The following is a 15617-nucleotide window of genomic DNA, read 5'->3' on the forward strand; positions in this document are numbered from 1 at the left end:
AATACATGATGTTCTTATGCTTTTTTAGACATCTATCATTCTTCCCTTCTCTTTCTCTTTCTAGCCATTCATGATATTTTTTTAGTCTCTATAATGGACAATGATTCAAGCTTGTCCAACTTTTAGTTGATTATGTTTAGAGATGGTCTATGGAGCAATCATCCAATGTAATCAACCATTTTGAGAGGGCTTATAAATGTAACACAATATATGCCAAGTACAAGTATTTCAATAGTGTTGAGCTGTTGTATTATTTTAAATGACAAAGATCCACCAGATCTGAGTTGACATAGTTGTTACCTTGAGTTTTGTAAACTAGTTGGAGGATAAGGATGATGAGCTGGTGGCACAAAATTATATGTAAACTATTTTTGGGCAAATTCAAAAGGATTATTCAGGAAGTTTCTAGAGGAAACAAAATATGGGTTAGATACAATGAATCCTACCTAATCCATATGAATTGAAATCAAAGGAGGGAAGAATCAACTAGGAAAGGACTTCCAAGACTTCTAGTTAAGAATTCATAGACCAAGAAGCAAATGCTACTACTGCTAAAGTGCCAAATTGAGAAGTGGTTTATAGGGTGTCAAGGCAAAGGCATCTAGGAGAAGGAAGAGCATAGAGGCTCTACTTCAATAAGTGGTCAAGAAGGGATGAGTGCACTGGTACAATGTGCATGGAGACTCAAGGAGACTAAGCTTGAAAGGAGGGAAAGTTATCAAGAGTTGTAGAGATTGAAAGCTAGGCAATGTGAAGAGTTGAAGAGTAATCTGAGATGTACAAGTTAAGTTGCATGTTGTAATCAAGTCAAAAACTTTCTAATACTCTCTAGCAATTATACTAGATATGAAGATCCTATGGATTTATGTTGGTTTAATAGCCATTTGTAAATCCTTTAACAGGGTTGCATTGCAAGTGAATGTTCTAAAGTCCTCTAACAAGGTGGATAAATCCTCTAACAAGGTCACATTTAATAATGTGTTGTAAGCCTTTAATAGGGTAGGCCTTTCATAGGGCATCACTTCAGGAGAGTGAGAATTGAGTAGCATGTTATAGGTAGTTTTTCCCAAATTGTGTTTTCACATAAATCACTATGTGATGTGTTGATATTTTATGTGTTATGCTTGCATGTTGATTTATAGTATCTTACTGATTAGGAAATTTAATGCTTGGATGAATGAATGGCTAAATGGGCTCACAACACTTAGTGAAATTTTTTGAATTGGATAGGTTGGACCTTAAATAATTGATTCACCCCCCCCGCCCCCCCCCCCCCTCTCTCAGTTATTCTAAAGCATTTATAACAATTGGTATTAGAGCCATCTACTGATTTAGTTTCAAGGTACTAGAAGTAGGAAGATCAAGATGTCCAAGAGAGAAGTTTCCAAGCTCAACAAAGACAACTTTTCTGCATGGCAGAGTTTGATAAAATTGCCCCTTGGATCAATAGGTGGCTATGCACAAACTTCAATTGGAATAGAACATGTAAATCTAGCTAGACCTCTTACTGTAGATGATTTGAGCAAAAGGTAGGAGCACAATCAAGCAATGTTGGAGATTGCCTCTACACTCAGCTATGCAAAATATGATGACATCAAAGATTGTGACACTACATTCAATATGTGGAATTCCCTAATAGATATTTATGGAGGAAATCAAAATTTCTAGAGAGAAAAGAGAGAAATTCTTAGGGGAAAGTTTGATAAAATGAAAATGGAGGAACATGGGAATGCTACTCAATATGTTGCTAGAATGAAAGAAGTGGTAAGTGCAATAAGAAGTCTAGATGATCAATTGGAAGAAGAAACTATCAATAGAAAATACTTAGGAACCCTACTCCCTATCTATGATATAAGAATTTCAGCCATCTAGGAGCTAAGGTGTGTACAAGAAAACACATTAACCTTTGAAGGTATAGAACGAAGACTTACTGCATTTGAATTGTCCAACTTTGACAACTACAAACCTAAGAACCTTAAATCTTTTTTCAAGGCCAAGTTGATAATAAAAGACACTGAGGAGGAAACATCAAACCAGAAGAGAAGAAGAGGAAGACATGCATCCAGCGATAGCAGCACAGATGAGGAAGTTGTGGAATAGTTAGAAGCTCTACTAGCTAGAAGATTCCATAGAGGAAAAGGAAAATTCAAATGTAAGCTCCCTATCATATGTTTTAATCGCAATAAAGTAGGTCATATTGCTACAAGATGTACACAAAAGAAGAACTACAAAGAAGGAAACGAGAGAGAAGATGATAGCAAAACTTCAAGCAAAAAGGAAAAAGATGCTACATTGTTGAAAAAGATTCTGATGAGAATGATGATGAAGTAGTTTATGTGGCCATGAAGGATGAATCAGATAAATATGAAGATGAAGCAATAACATTGGTTACCTGTGTGAATAAGAATGACAAGTGGAGCATAGATAGTGGATGCTCACATCACATGATAGGAGATAAAAGTAAGTTCATTATCTTTACTCAATATGATGGAAATAGTGTTAGATTTGGTAATGATGCTCCTTGTCAAATCAAAGGAAAAGGCTCTATTAAACTTACAAAGAAAATTTCATGTGATAATTCATACTATGTTCAAGGATTGAACTACAACTTGTTGAGTGTATCATAGTTAGGCAATATAGGCTATAAAGTAGAATTTGGAAACAAAACTACCAAGATCTATGGCACTGATGGAAATTTGATAGGAAAAGGTGAGCTAACTAGGAGTAATCTATTTTACCTATATATGGAAGATGCAACTTATCTTGTTGTTAGACTTGATGATGTGTGGTTGTGGCATAAAACACTATGTCACATTAACTTTGACAATCCAATTAGCATCAGCAAAAAGAAGAAGGTCATAGGGTTTCCTAAACTGAAGAAACCTGAAAACACAATGTGTAAACAATGTCAAATAGGGAAAATGACTAATTCTAGTTTCAAAAGCAAAACATACACTTCCAAAGAAGTACTACAGTTAGTCTATACAGACTTATGTGGTCCAATAGAAGTGCAAAGCTACCTAGGAGATAGATACATAATGCTATTTGTAGATGACTATTCAAGTATGATGACTATTATGTTATTGAAGAAAAAATTTGATGCATTTCAAGTGGTATTTGGCCAAAGTTGAGAAGGAAATAGGAAAGAGTCTTAAGTGCCTAAGGTCAGATAAAGCAGGTGAGTTTACATCAAAAGAATTTGAGATATTCTACAATGATAAATGTATCAAAAGGAAAACATCAGCACCAAGGACTCCACCATAGAATTTCATTGCTAAAAGAAGGAATAAATCAGTGATAGATTGTGCAAGGACCTTGACGATAGAGAAAAATGTTTCTCTAAAGTATTGGAGAGAAGCTGCAAGTACTACTATTTACACCCTAAATAGAGTCCAAGTCAAGAAAGGTACAAAATGCAACACCTTTTGAATTGTGGTATGATCACTCACCTAATGTGAAACATTTCAAAGTCTTTGGTTGTAAATGATATATTCTTAAAGATACTAGAAATGGCAAGTTTGATTCAAGAAGTGATGAAGGCATATTCCTTAGATACTCCACTAGAAGCAAAGCATGTAAGTGTTTGAATACTAACATTAACAAGACTGTGGAGATTGAAAATGTAAATTTTGATGAACATGTAGAAATTTAGGTTAATGGAACTAAGCAATTAGAGGATCATAGATCCTTTGTATACTTTTATGAAGGAATCACTCTTGAAGACAATGCTGCCAATTAAGTTCAGAATCAGCAACAAACTTCAGTATTAGTCAAGTCACAAGTAGTGAATGTCTAGTTGCATTTAGAAGCCAAGTTGCAAAATGAAAAAAATCTAACTTTGAAATTAATGCACATGAGAGAGATGATGAAGAGGAGCAAAATAACTCTGAAGCTGAAGGATCAAACATGGAAAGAAGGATAGAACCAAGATTAGCCAAATATGTAAGAAGACATCACCCTATAGATCAAATCATTGGTGAAAAGGATGCTAGACCAATGATAAGGAATAGACTCAAAAATTAATCAAGTCTACTGAGAAAAGTTGAGCCCAAAATAGTGAAAGATGCACTTAAAGATGATGACTGGTATAGAGCTATGGAAGAATACATAGATCAAATTGAGAAGAACAAAACTTGGACCCTAGTTCCTAGACCAACTGACAAGAATGTAATTGGTACCAAATGGGTGTTTAGGAAAAAACTTGATAAGAATGGTGAGATAACAAAAAATAAAGTCAAATTAGTTTGCAAAGGCTATGCACAAGAACAAGGACTAGATTATGGAGAAACATTTTCCCTTGTTGCAAGAATGGAAGGAGTAAGAACACTACTTGCATATGCTACATAAAAACATTTCATATTCTACGAAATGGTTGTCAAGTTTTCTTTTCTAAATGGTATACTAGAAGAGGAAGTCTACATAGAACAACCTAAGGGATTTGTTGATGACAAGAACAAGGATATGGTCTACAAAGTGCATAAGGCACTCTATGGTCTAAAGGAAGCACCTAGAGCATGGTATGAGAGATTGCACAAATATCTTTTGAAGATAGGATTTGAGAGAATAGATGACAACTATAGCTTGTATATCAAGACAAAAAAAGGTAAAAATATTTTGATATCTGAAATCTTTGTTGATGATATAGTATTTGGAGGAAAAGATGCTCTATGCAAAAATTTTGCTAATCAAATGAAGCATGAGTTTGAGATGTCAATGTTTGGAGAAATCAAATTATTTGTTGGATTGCAAGTACATCAATTAAATAATGACATATTTGTGACCCAATCCAAATACATAAAGGAGATACTCAAGACATTTGGATTAGAAGATTCTAAACTAGTTAGCACACCAATGGTAACAAGACATAAGTTATTCAAAAATAATGAGTCAGTTGAAGTAAATCAGACATTTGATATATCAATGATTGGAAAGCTGCAATATGTTGTACATAGTAGACCAAACATTACATTAGCTGTTGGAATAGTGGCAAGATTTTTTGCAATTCCAACAGAAAATCATCTGATGGCAGTGAAGAGAATTCTGAGGTATCTAAAAGAAACTGATGACTTTGGTTTATACTACAAGAAAAGTGAAAAGTTTGAACTGAGAGCCTACATTGTTGTAGATTGGGGAGGTAACATTTATGATAGGAAAAGTACCAGTGGAGGAGCACTTTTCTTGGGAAAAAGATTGATTACATGGACCAGCAAAAAGAAAAGTTGTACCTCACAGTCCACAACAAAAGCTGAATATGTTGCAGCCACTATTAATTTAACCAATACTGTATGGATCAAACATTTGTTACAAGGTATGAAGGAAGAAGTAAATGACCTTTGATACTTTATTTTGATAATACAAGTCCTATCAACATATCAAAGAATCATGTAATGCATGCTAAAACCAAGCATATTGCAATCAAGTATCACTATGTAAGAGAATTGGTGGAAGATAAGCAAGTGAAGATGGAATATGTAAGCTCAAAGGAATAGATTGCTGACATCTTCACAAAAGCACTAGCTAAAGATTCTTTTGAGTATCTTAGAGGTAAGTTATGGGTGATACTGCTAACCATGGCTACTTGAGGTAAAAGCAAGATTGCCTGCATATTATGAGTTGATTGTTGAAGGTTTTACACATTGATGCAGAGGATGTTTACTTTAGAATCATGCCTAAATTAATTGAAATGTTGAAGTTCTAAATCAGCCACAAGCAAGGTGATAGAGGGAGAAAGTAAATGAACCTAAAAAAGATACACTTGCATATTAAGATGTTGAAATAGTATGTCTTTGCCATTGTTGTCAAAGAGGGAGAAATGTCAAGAAATAGATCAACTATTGAGTAGATCAAAAATGAAGAAAGAGGGAGAAAATATAGAAACATATCAAATGAAGATAGAGGGAGAAGTAGATAGAAATGGTCAATAGTTGAAAGAAAATATGAAGAAGCTAATCAAAAAAGAGAAAGAATAACAGAAGATAAGTGATGCATATGAAGGGAGAGAAGAAAAGAAAAGGAAGCAACAGCTAAGAGGGAGATGAAAAAATGATGGTAACACAACTTACTTTTTGGCATTTGACTTACTATTCTAATGCAGTTAAATAGTTTAGTCTAATGGTTGATCAGTTTGGTTTGCCATCAATGCCAAAGAGGGAAATTGTTGGAAATTTGATTGAAAAGATCATTGTGAGAAGAAGATTGAAGATCAAAGAGGGAGATTGTTTTTAACAGAATGTTTTCAAATTTTTTTTTTCATTGATGTCAAACCTACTATTTGTAGGAATGACATTTACTTATAAGATCCAAGTATTATCACTTAGTTGATTGATGAAGAGGATTTGATCAACAAGATGTAACAAAAGTACCTAAGGGAAAGATTGAGTTATGATTTTGTAATGAGGTACAAGGATCAGTTAAGAAAATGGTGAGATGATGTATTGATAACATACTCAAAGATATAGAGGTTGGTCACACTTAGAAACATTGGAGGAATAAGTTGTAACAAGGTTGATTACAAAGCTTAAACTAACTTCATCAGTGGGTGCCAAGCAAGCTAGTTGAAGCTGAGAAAATTCTTAGTTGGAGCTAAGAAAAAGAAAAATCTAGTGTGTGTCAAGTGATCTTCAGGTATCGAGTGAAGTTCAAGTGCCGAGAAAAGTAATAGGTGTTGAGCATTAGAAAATCATAGTTGGTGCTGAGTGACATAGTATATGTTGAGCACCAGTATGTCAATAGTGTTGAGCTACTGCATTATTTTAAATGACAAAGATTCTCCAATTCTGAGCTGACATAGTTGTTACTTTGAATTTTGTAAACCAATTGGAGAATAAGGATGATGATCTGGTTGCACAAAATTCTATGTAAACCATTTTTGGGAAAATTCAAAAGGATTATTCAAGAAGTTTCTAGAGGAAACAAAATATGGGTTAGATACAATGAATCCTACCTAATCCATACAAATTGAAATCAAAGGAGGGAAGAATCAAGTGGCAAAGGAACTCCAAGACTTCAATTTAAGGATTCACAAACAAAGAAGCAAATGTTGCTACTGCTAAAGTGCCAAATTGAGAAGTGGTTGAAAGGGTGTCAAGGTGAAGGCATCTAGGAGAAGGAAGAGCACAGAGGCTCTACTTCAAAAAGTGGTCAAGAAGAGATTATTGCACTAGTATAATGAGCATGGAGACTTGAGGAGACTAATCTTGAAAGGAGGGCAAGCTATCAAGAGTTGCATAGATTGAAGGCCAGGCAATGTGAAGAGCTGAAGAGTGATCTAAGATCTACAAGTTAAGTTGTACATTTTAATTAGGTCAAATACTTTCTAATACTCTCTAGAAATTATACTAGACATGACAACCCTATGGACTTATGTTGGTTTAATCGCCATTTGTAAATCCTTTAGTTGGGTGGCATTCCAAGTGAATGTTCTAAAGTCTGCTAACAAGGACCACTTCTAATAGGGTGGATAAATCCTCTAACAAGGTCACATTTAATAGTGTGTTGTAAGCCTTTAACAAGGAAAGCCTTTCATAGGGCATCACTTCAGAAGAGTGAGAATTGAGTAGCATGTTACTAGTGGTTTTTCCCAAATTGGGTTCCCACATAAATCACTATTTTATGTGTTGATCTTTTATGTGTTATGCTTGCATGTTGATTTACAACTTTCTGATTAGGAAAGTTAATGCTTGGATGAATGAATGGTTGAATGGGCTCACAATACTAAGTGGAAAATTTTGAATTGGACAAGTTGGACCTTGAATAATTGATTCACCCCCCCTCTCAATTATTTGAAAGCATTTCTAAAAAAAATTGACGTGTGGAGAAGCTAAGAGATAGACAATTTGGGTATTGTCGAAACATCATCTAACTATTTAATCAAGGAATTACTTATTTTCCATCTCTTCCTTTCTTCATGTTACCATACTTGTTTATGTATGTTTCACTAAATATCTTGTATTGACAAGGGAGTTGTACCTTTCAATTTAGGGGTCTTTGCTAGATTACTACATTGACTCACTCTATTGTTAACATCTTTGTCCTCCATAGGTCATTGGGGAAGTTAAGAGTCAAGATATAAACCAAAAAGATAAGGAGACAAATTGTTAACCAACAAGATGTAGGGTGATAATGCATGATCTAGTCCTAAAAGGAGGTGTCTAACTCTAGATTCTTTCTTGTTTATGTACAAAGATGCAAGAATGTAAAGGTAGAAGTGTCTTGTATATTTAACTAAAGTAAAGAAAAGTAAAGACTCATGTACTAATAAACAACATGATATCATATTTAGTGTATCAAAATAAGTGGTATGAAATAAAAACAACAATGATGTACTCATCTTGATGGATAGTAGAAGATACAACTTTGAATCTATAGAAACTCTGTCAAACTCTATCAAAGATGGATTAAACTATTTGGGATCCAAAAACTTGAAGTCTATATCTACCAGAACAAACTAATCCTTCAACCCAATAGTTAATCAAACCCAATTCATGCATCAATAATTCCCCTTTTAATAAATAATTCTTCTTTTTAATCTAACTCTTCGACCAACATATTTTCTAACAAACCCACCCACCAGCCAAATTATAGAATCAACTGAGCCACCTCACCCACCATAATTAAAGCACATCACCCCCTCATCCATTTATAAAATAAAGGCATAATTTACTCATATGAACTCAAGCCTAAGTCCACTCTCCTACCACATCTACCTCTTCCACCTCTAAACACAAAATTCTACCTCCTACGCCTATCCTAGTGAACTAAAGTCTATCTCACACCTCAAGTAGTTAACTATTCATGACGAATTATTATCTCCTCCTCACCAAATCCCCTATAAATTAAACCCTTTTCTCCTCAAAAATCATCCACATTTTGAGTAGAATTACTATATCATTTTAAGAGATAATTATTATCAATGTGCTATTACTATATTTGAATTCTTACATATTTATCCATGATCATCCATTGTTGAAGCATCAAGCATACCATTGTGCACACATCCATGATCATAGCCACATCTACATGTCAAGGGAGATACATGAAGATTCATAGGTTTGGATTCATTTTTTTTGGTTTATCATATTTATTTTCTTTGATTTTAGTTTGTGAATACTTGAATTATTCTTTTTTCTTCTTTACAAATCAATTTCTATTGCATACAAGGATGACCTCTAGGATACTAAAGGTAGTGACTCTGAGGAAGTAATTGTAAAAAGCACCAAGGGGAAATCTAAACCTATTTCTAAAGTACCAAAAAATCTAAGAGCAAGAAGATAATTTCTAAGGAGGTCATGATTTTTGGCGACGAATACAATGAGAATGAGGAAGACATGGATATAGACAAAGAAGAGAGTAGAAAAAAGGATAAGAAAATAGGATGCCTCTGTCCTTTTTTTACTCTAAAAGAAAAAAAAGGATTCTAAATGCACTAAAGCTGATGTTCATGAGGACAAGGTTATAGGAACCTTCCATGTTCCTAATGTTACACCTGATATCTCTATTTAGACCAATGCCTCTGCTATGGTGCAACCCCTTAGTAATGACAAGCTTGGGTGGCAAATGGATAATCTTTATAAGGTCAAGCTTGGAGATATAAGCCCTGCTGGTGTTTGAAAATGTTACCCGTTTCCAATTACCCTAATGAGAACAAAACATATCTAGGGGCAACTAACTCCCATTTTCAACATCCCCATTTAGACACTAGGCCAACTATAGGGCATGACCCTTCTTCTTCTTCAGGCTCTGCAAAACCTAGGCGGGTGAACCTCTTTAGATCTGACTATGTGACCAGTGCAATAACCATATTCAAGATCTATAAAAGAAAATGAAACCCCTAATTCTTCTATGCTTAACTAGGAGATCACAAGCATGAAATAGCTAAGGACATGACTCATGAAACTGGAAAACTAAGTGCGAGTTATACTTTGAATACCTTTCAACATAAAAGAGAAAATTGATTTAATATGTTGATATCAGCAAGACCCAAGTATGAGCAACAGAACTTAATGATCCTATCTTTGAGTAGTGCCTTATTTGTTGGGCAATTAAATGAATCATAACCATACATCTCCTAGAAACCTCAGACATATCTCTACATTAAGATCCCCGGTCTATCTTTCACCTTGTGAATTGACATCTGCATCAAAATGAATCTCATACTCAGAATATCCTATCATGAAATCAATAAATCCTGTGATAAACACCAAGAGGTTACATGGCTCTTGGTTCCATAAGCAAGGTATTTCAATCACATACATCACTAAATGAGATGCAACCTAATCTATGGTCTTGGATCATAAACTAGAAAAGATTACAAATCCACAAACAAGAGACAAGATTCAGGCTGAATTTGAAACCATTGCCGCTCTTTATTTGCTTTCTTTGAAATAAAATACATGAGAGATGTACAAAATACTTCATAAATCACCTAACAGACATGAACTATTTGCATAAAAATCAAAATGTTGTTCAATACAAGAAGAAATACTGAAGAATGGTCTCTCAGTGCAAAAACTGGAACCCCTAAGATGGAAGCAAGAAAGAAAGATATAGAAGAGAAAGAATTCCTAGATCTGTTCTGAAGACGACAAGTGTCGAATTAAAATTCAATCCTATGCAACTGAGTAACCTCTTTTTTCTTTCATCCCATTTGATATGATTTTGTTTCATCATTATCTACAACTGATTTGCAAAATATCTCTGCTTAATGATGAAAGCTTTTTGAATCACCAAAATATTTGATTGCCCCATGAAAAAGCTAGTAAAAATGAGTTTTTACTAAGTAAATATGAACAAATTTGACCCTAACTGCATTTCCACTGCCTTCTACTAATAGTCAGGTCATTATCTTGACAAAATATCAAAACTGAACTTCTTGGTCTAAATATGGTTGCAATTGAGGTACCTGATAGAAAACCTCATGTAACTCAAATTGTCTGATACCTGTGCAAAAACCAACTCCAAAATTGGAAAGTTTGTCTTCTCCCAATTTTGGCGATATATAACATCGCCTATCTGGCCTCTCAAAAACCTCTAGAATCTTATTTCAAAAATTAGTCCCCTGCTAGAAGGTTCAGGCTTGCAACTTGAATTTTTTATAAAATTAAAAAAATTCTAAAGTATAAACTTTAGAAAATGTTTCTCTTTGAAATTTTTGAATGTGCATACCCACTGGCCAAAAAAAAATAAAAATTATTTTTTATTTTCTACAAATTTTTCCTTGCCCTTTAAATTTGAGGTCAAATTGACTTTGACCATCTGCCATGTGTCTGCATTTGATTGGCTCACATCATCTGCATCATCTACCATGCCACACTCGCTACCTCACTATATTAATTAGTTAGCAAGTTCACCTTAGCAATGTAGCAAGAATCATCAAATCTGCCACGTGGCATGATCTGGTGCATTCCAAAAATGTGTCTGCCACATCACAGTGTGTCTTGCAATTTGTGCCACATGGTGCCCTATGATTGGTTTGAAATTTTCTCATCACTAACTCATCCTTACCATGTCAGCATCACTATCTCATTATGCTAACTCCCGTGCATCTTTCGCTTGGCGAGATAGCTGTGTTCGCTCGATTCGCCAAGTGGCGCAATCTCGTGCAACCTCCATCTTTTGGCGCCATGTCATCATAATTGTTCTTTCAAGTAAAATTTTTCTTATGTCTTGTTGACATTACTCGGGCCCATGCGCATTAGTCTTGCCTTATAAAAAGTGCCAACTTATCAGACACTATGGTTTCATGTGTAAGAGTATTTAAACTATTAAAAGTTTGGTGCACAGAGAATGTGGGATATGTTTGCTTTTACACTGTTCCTACGCCCTTTTCTCATGTGCGAGCTACCTAATGTGCCTTTTCCTTCATGCTTCTTTCCATGTCCCTCTTCCTTACAGCATGGAGTTGGAACTTCTATTAATTGTGTGTGATCTCTGTAGACGTGGTTGTGTAGGCAGGTTTCATAGCTTGTATGTTTTCTTTGTATGAGGCTATGGATTCATTTCAGTGTGTGAGGCTATCCCGCTCTTTAGCAACTCTGCTCCCTTTTCTGTAGCAACAAGTTTCTCCTCTTGTCAATGCGGACACCCTTCCTAATGCTGGATGCTCTAGATTGAGGCATCGGCTTCCTTTGATGCATGGAGGTTATATTCTTTCTCCGATTACAATAATTAACTGGGCTGTAACTTGTACTTCGACTTTGACTCCTCCTGTACCTTGGAGGAGTTCTGCCTTGAGGAAGATGTCTATTGAAACCTTGGAGGACAATGCTCTGGAGATGGAGGGTGATACCATCGAGCATAAGAATAGCGTTGGCTAAAACCATGACCCCTCCTCACACGTTTAAGTGTTTCCTCTACACTAAGGCTCCTTGTTGTACTTTGACTTCGATTGGGAGGAGTTGTTGTACTCTTTTCTCCCAAAGGGTTGTGGCTTATGCCTTTTGACAGTCTTCTACTAGGGGTCTTGCTTTGACTTCTCGAAGGATTCAGAGATGGGTATTGCCTCAAATTTCTGCTCAAACTTCTGGGTGGTCTCTTGCTCTGGCTCCTCTGAGGGCTCGCACTTGGGCTCCCACTCATACTCTGAGGACTTAAGCTCCTATTTAACCTTTTTGGTGGTACAATGTTGAGGCTCCTTTGTAATACTGACTAGCTATGGCTTTCAGAGCATTTGATTCCCCTATTTTAACTGGTGCCTTGGTCTCTATTGAAAGACCTTGCCGCTACCCTCCTCACGAAAAAGCATATTTTCATTTGTGTGTGGGGCTATTTTTTATAAATAAAAAATCATCACTGCAATAGCTTAAATGACAATGAGAAGATTGGTCTTCAAATATAAGGATAGCTCCATCTTCACCTCCAGTGAAAACCAAATGACCAAATCAACTACATTTCAAAGAGTAGACATTTCCAACATGGACATTCAACCTCACTGTGATTAGCTCCCCATCTTCATTTGATGTCCAGCTTGCTCCTTTTTATTTCTTGGTGTTGTTCCCTTAAAGATATCATTCCTTCACTTTTTGAATTTCATACCCAAGCTCAATAGCATAAATATCATTTGAGTAGCCAACTTGGTAGTTGGTACCAAGATCAATGCGCATGGGCTATTTGGAGTAAGATTTGCATTGCACCAATTTGGAAAAATCCACAATCGTAATCAAATAGAATTTGAAACATATTCATGATTATTTAGTCTTTATTTGACCACTTGTGAATGTGGATTATCCCCTTCAAAGTTTTAAAAAAAATAACACCTACTCTCCCATCAGCCTTAGACTTTTTAAATAAATCAAGCCACATTTGATATATCTTTTACAATGATGCCCTCATATCAAAATGCCTTCATCTCTAAACATCACACCAGTCTGATATCATTTAGTCGGGCCCTGAAACGGGTCCGGCTAATTTTTTTTTTTTTCAAACAACTAATACTCAAAATTAATCCATTGACCATCTGATGCTGATTGGAACCAAGTTCAACCACTGAAAACCACTTTTAAAACTCATTTTTCAATGTTCAGTCAACTGTCAAATATGCGCTAGGAGGTCCATTGACTAGCTTTGAAAACTGGCCAAATCAACCGATCACTCTTACTTTCATAATGCATATAAAAACTTACTTCATCTTCAACTGTTAGCTCATTATGAAGATACTAATCTGCATGCTTAAACATATCAGACTGAAATTGAAAACTCTCTTCATTTAATGACTCATACATGCTATCATTTTCAAATATGAAGGCTTGATATTAAACTTGGGGGAAAATACCACTCATACCTTCAAAATGTGTATCCCTTTGCATAACCAGATAGGAATCAAATGAACAATCTGACTGATATTGACATATGTCATCCACATCAGAATCTGAAACTAATCCATAATCTTCAAATGGTTCTTCACAATCAGCAAATAGATTAGTCCTTACATCAGAGAGTTCATCATAAATCTCATTTCAAGGTGCATATTGATTTTCAAAAACAACTTCATCAAACACCTTGTCATTTACCTCCTCAGATGCTACATAATCATTAGTTTCACTATCAAACTCAGAAGAAGAACATTTTGATCTCTTACAGTAGTAAGACAAGGTATCATCATCAAACTCATTCTCAACTAAATCTGAATTTTCCGTGTGTTCTTCAAAAAGAGGATTAATAATCCCATGCAAAGTGCCTTTGTAGACATTAGGACAAGTGATGTGCTGATCAACATCAAACTCCCCACCATATAACGCATTAGTGAAAACTTTAAAACCATTTCTAACATCACTGTCATGGACACTTTCAGCATATGAAGAATAAAAATTAGAATGATATGAAGATTCAACATCCACTCCATCAACGAAGCATGTAGAATACAAATTAAAGTTACTTTCATTTTCTCATAATAGGTGATTACAATGTCTTGCAAGAAAATCATCATTTATCTTACCAATAGGTGCTAATGCATTAATCTCAGGATCAATCACATACTAATCATCACTGCACTCATCCTCAAGAAACTCTTCTACACAATTAGGTAATACATCTCTATGGATAACCTCTTTGTCTTCATATTGTGTAGACACATTTTCTTCATAACTTTCAAACTCGAACTGATTTACACAATTCTAAAATGGAAACTCACTTTCAGATTTAGAAATAGTATTTGTACCTTTACTAGCAAGAGAACACTCACTTTCGTCATTGCTCTCTTCTTCCCAATCAACATCTGATTCACATGAAGATGGACACACACTAGCACTATCCTCTTCTTGACTTGAGTAATAAATCTCATCATCAGCTTCATATGACACCTCTTGATAACATATTGGATCAGCAACTTCATTATCACTTGAAAGACAACTCTCAACTTTATCTTACTCACATTGATATGATTGTCTTTCAACTTCAGATTTAATAATGTTCTCAACATGATGCAATCTCTCAATGAGATAATTCATTTCTTGCCTATCCTGTTGGTCAAGAGAATTCATCTCTACCACTAAAATATTATCAACAAATGAGCTTAGTTCTTCGGACTCTGACTGAGAAACATATGATTTACATTATTTATATTGTGTCATCTCTCCATGGCATGTCAGGTCAGAAATTTCACCTCTATCACTTGATATATCACTTATGGTTTCTTCCTCCTTATACTGAGATGAATATCCTTCAACTTCAAAGTTTATGACATTCTCAACCAAAGGCATATTATCAATAGGAGGAGAAACAACTGAATTTATTTCTTGCATGTACAATTCATCAAGTGAACTATCTTTATGTTCTAATGTTGTAATACCATAAACATGTTCATTTAATTCAGCAATGATGGAATCATTTTTTCTTTGCAATAGAGAGATTTCATGTTCACATGTTTTTATTTCTGAATCTTCAAAAAAACTATTTATAACAGCAGGAGTGCTTATTTTCTAATCTGAAATTAAACATTCTATATGACATTGATTTGTTCTTTCCACCTCATCTTGCCGACAAAAATTTCTAGAGAAGTGACTCTGAGTTAAGCCATATTTTATGTTATTCTAAATGTCTATTGCTATCATGAATGCCTGATGCAAAGTTCTAGGTTCCTTATCTCTCAACAGATAGTTCATCTTTTTATCAAATGCACCAAG

This window comes from Cupressus sempervirens, chromosome 5, assembly GCF_028749045.1.
Source record: "Cupressus sempervirens isolate cs-2001-9-10 chromosome 5, ASM2874904v1, whole genome shotgun sequence".
NCBI classification, from domain to species: domain Eukaryota; kingdom Viridiplantae; phylum Streptophyta; class Pinopsida; order Cupressales; family Cupressaceae; genus Cupressus; species Cupressus sempervirens.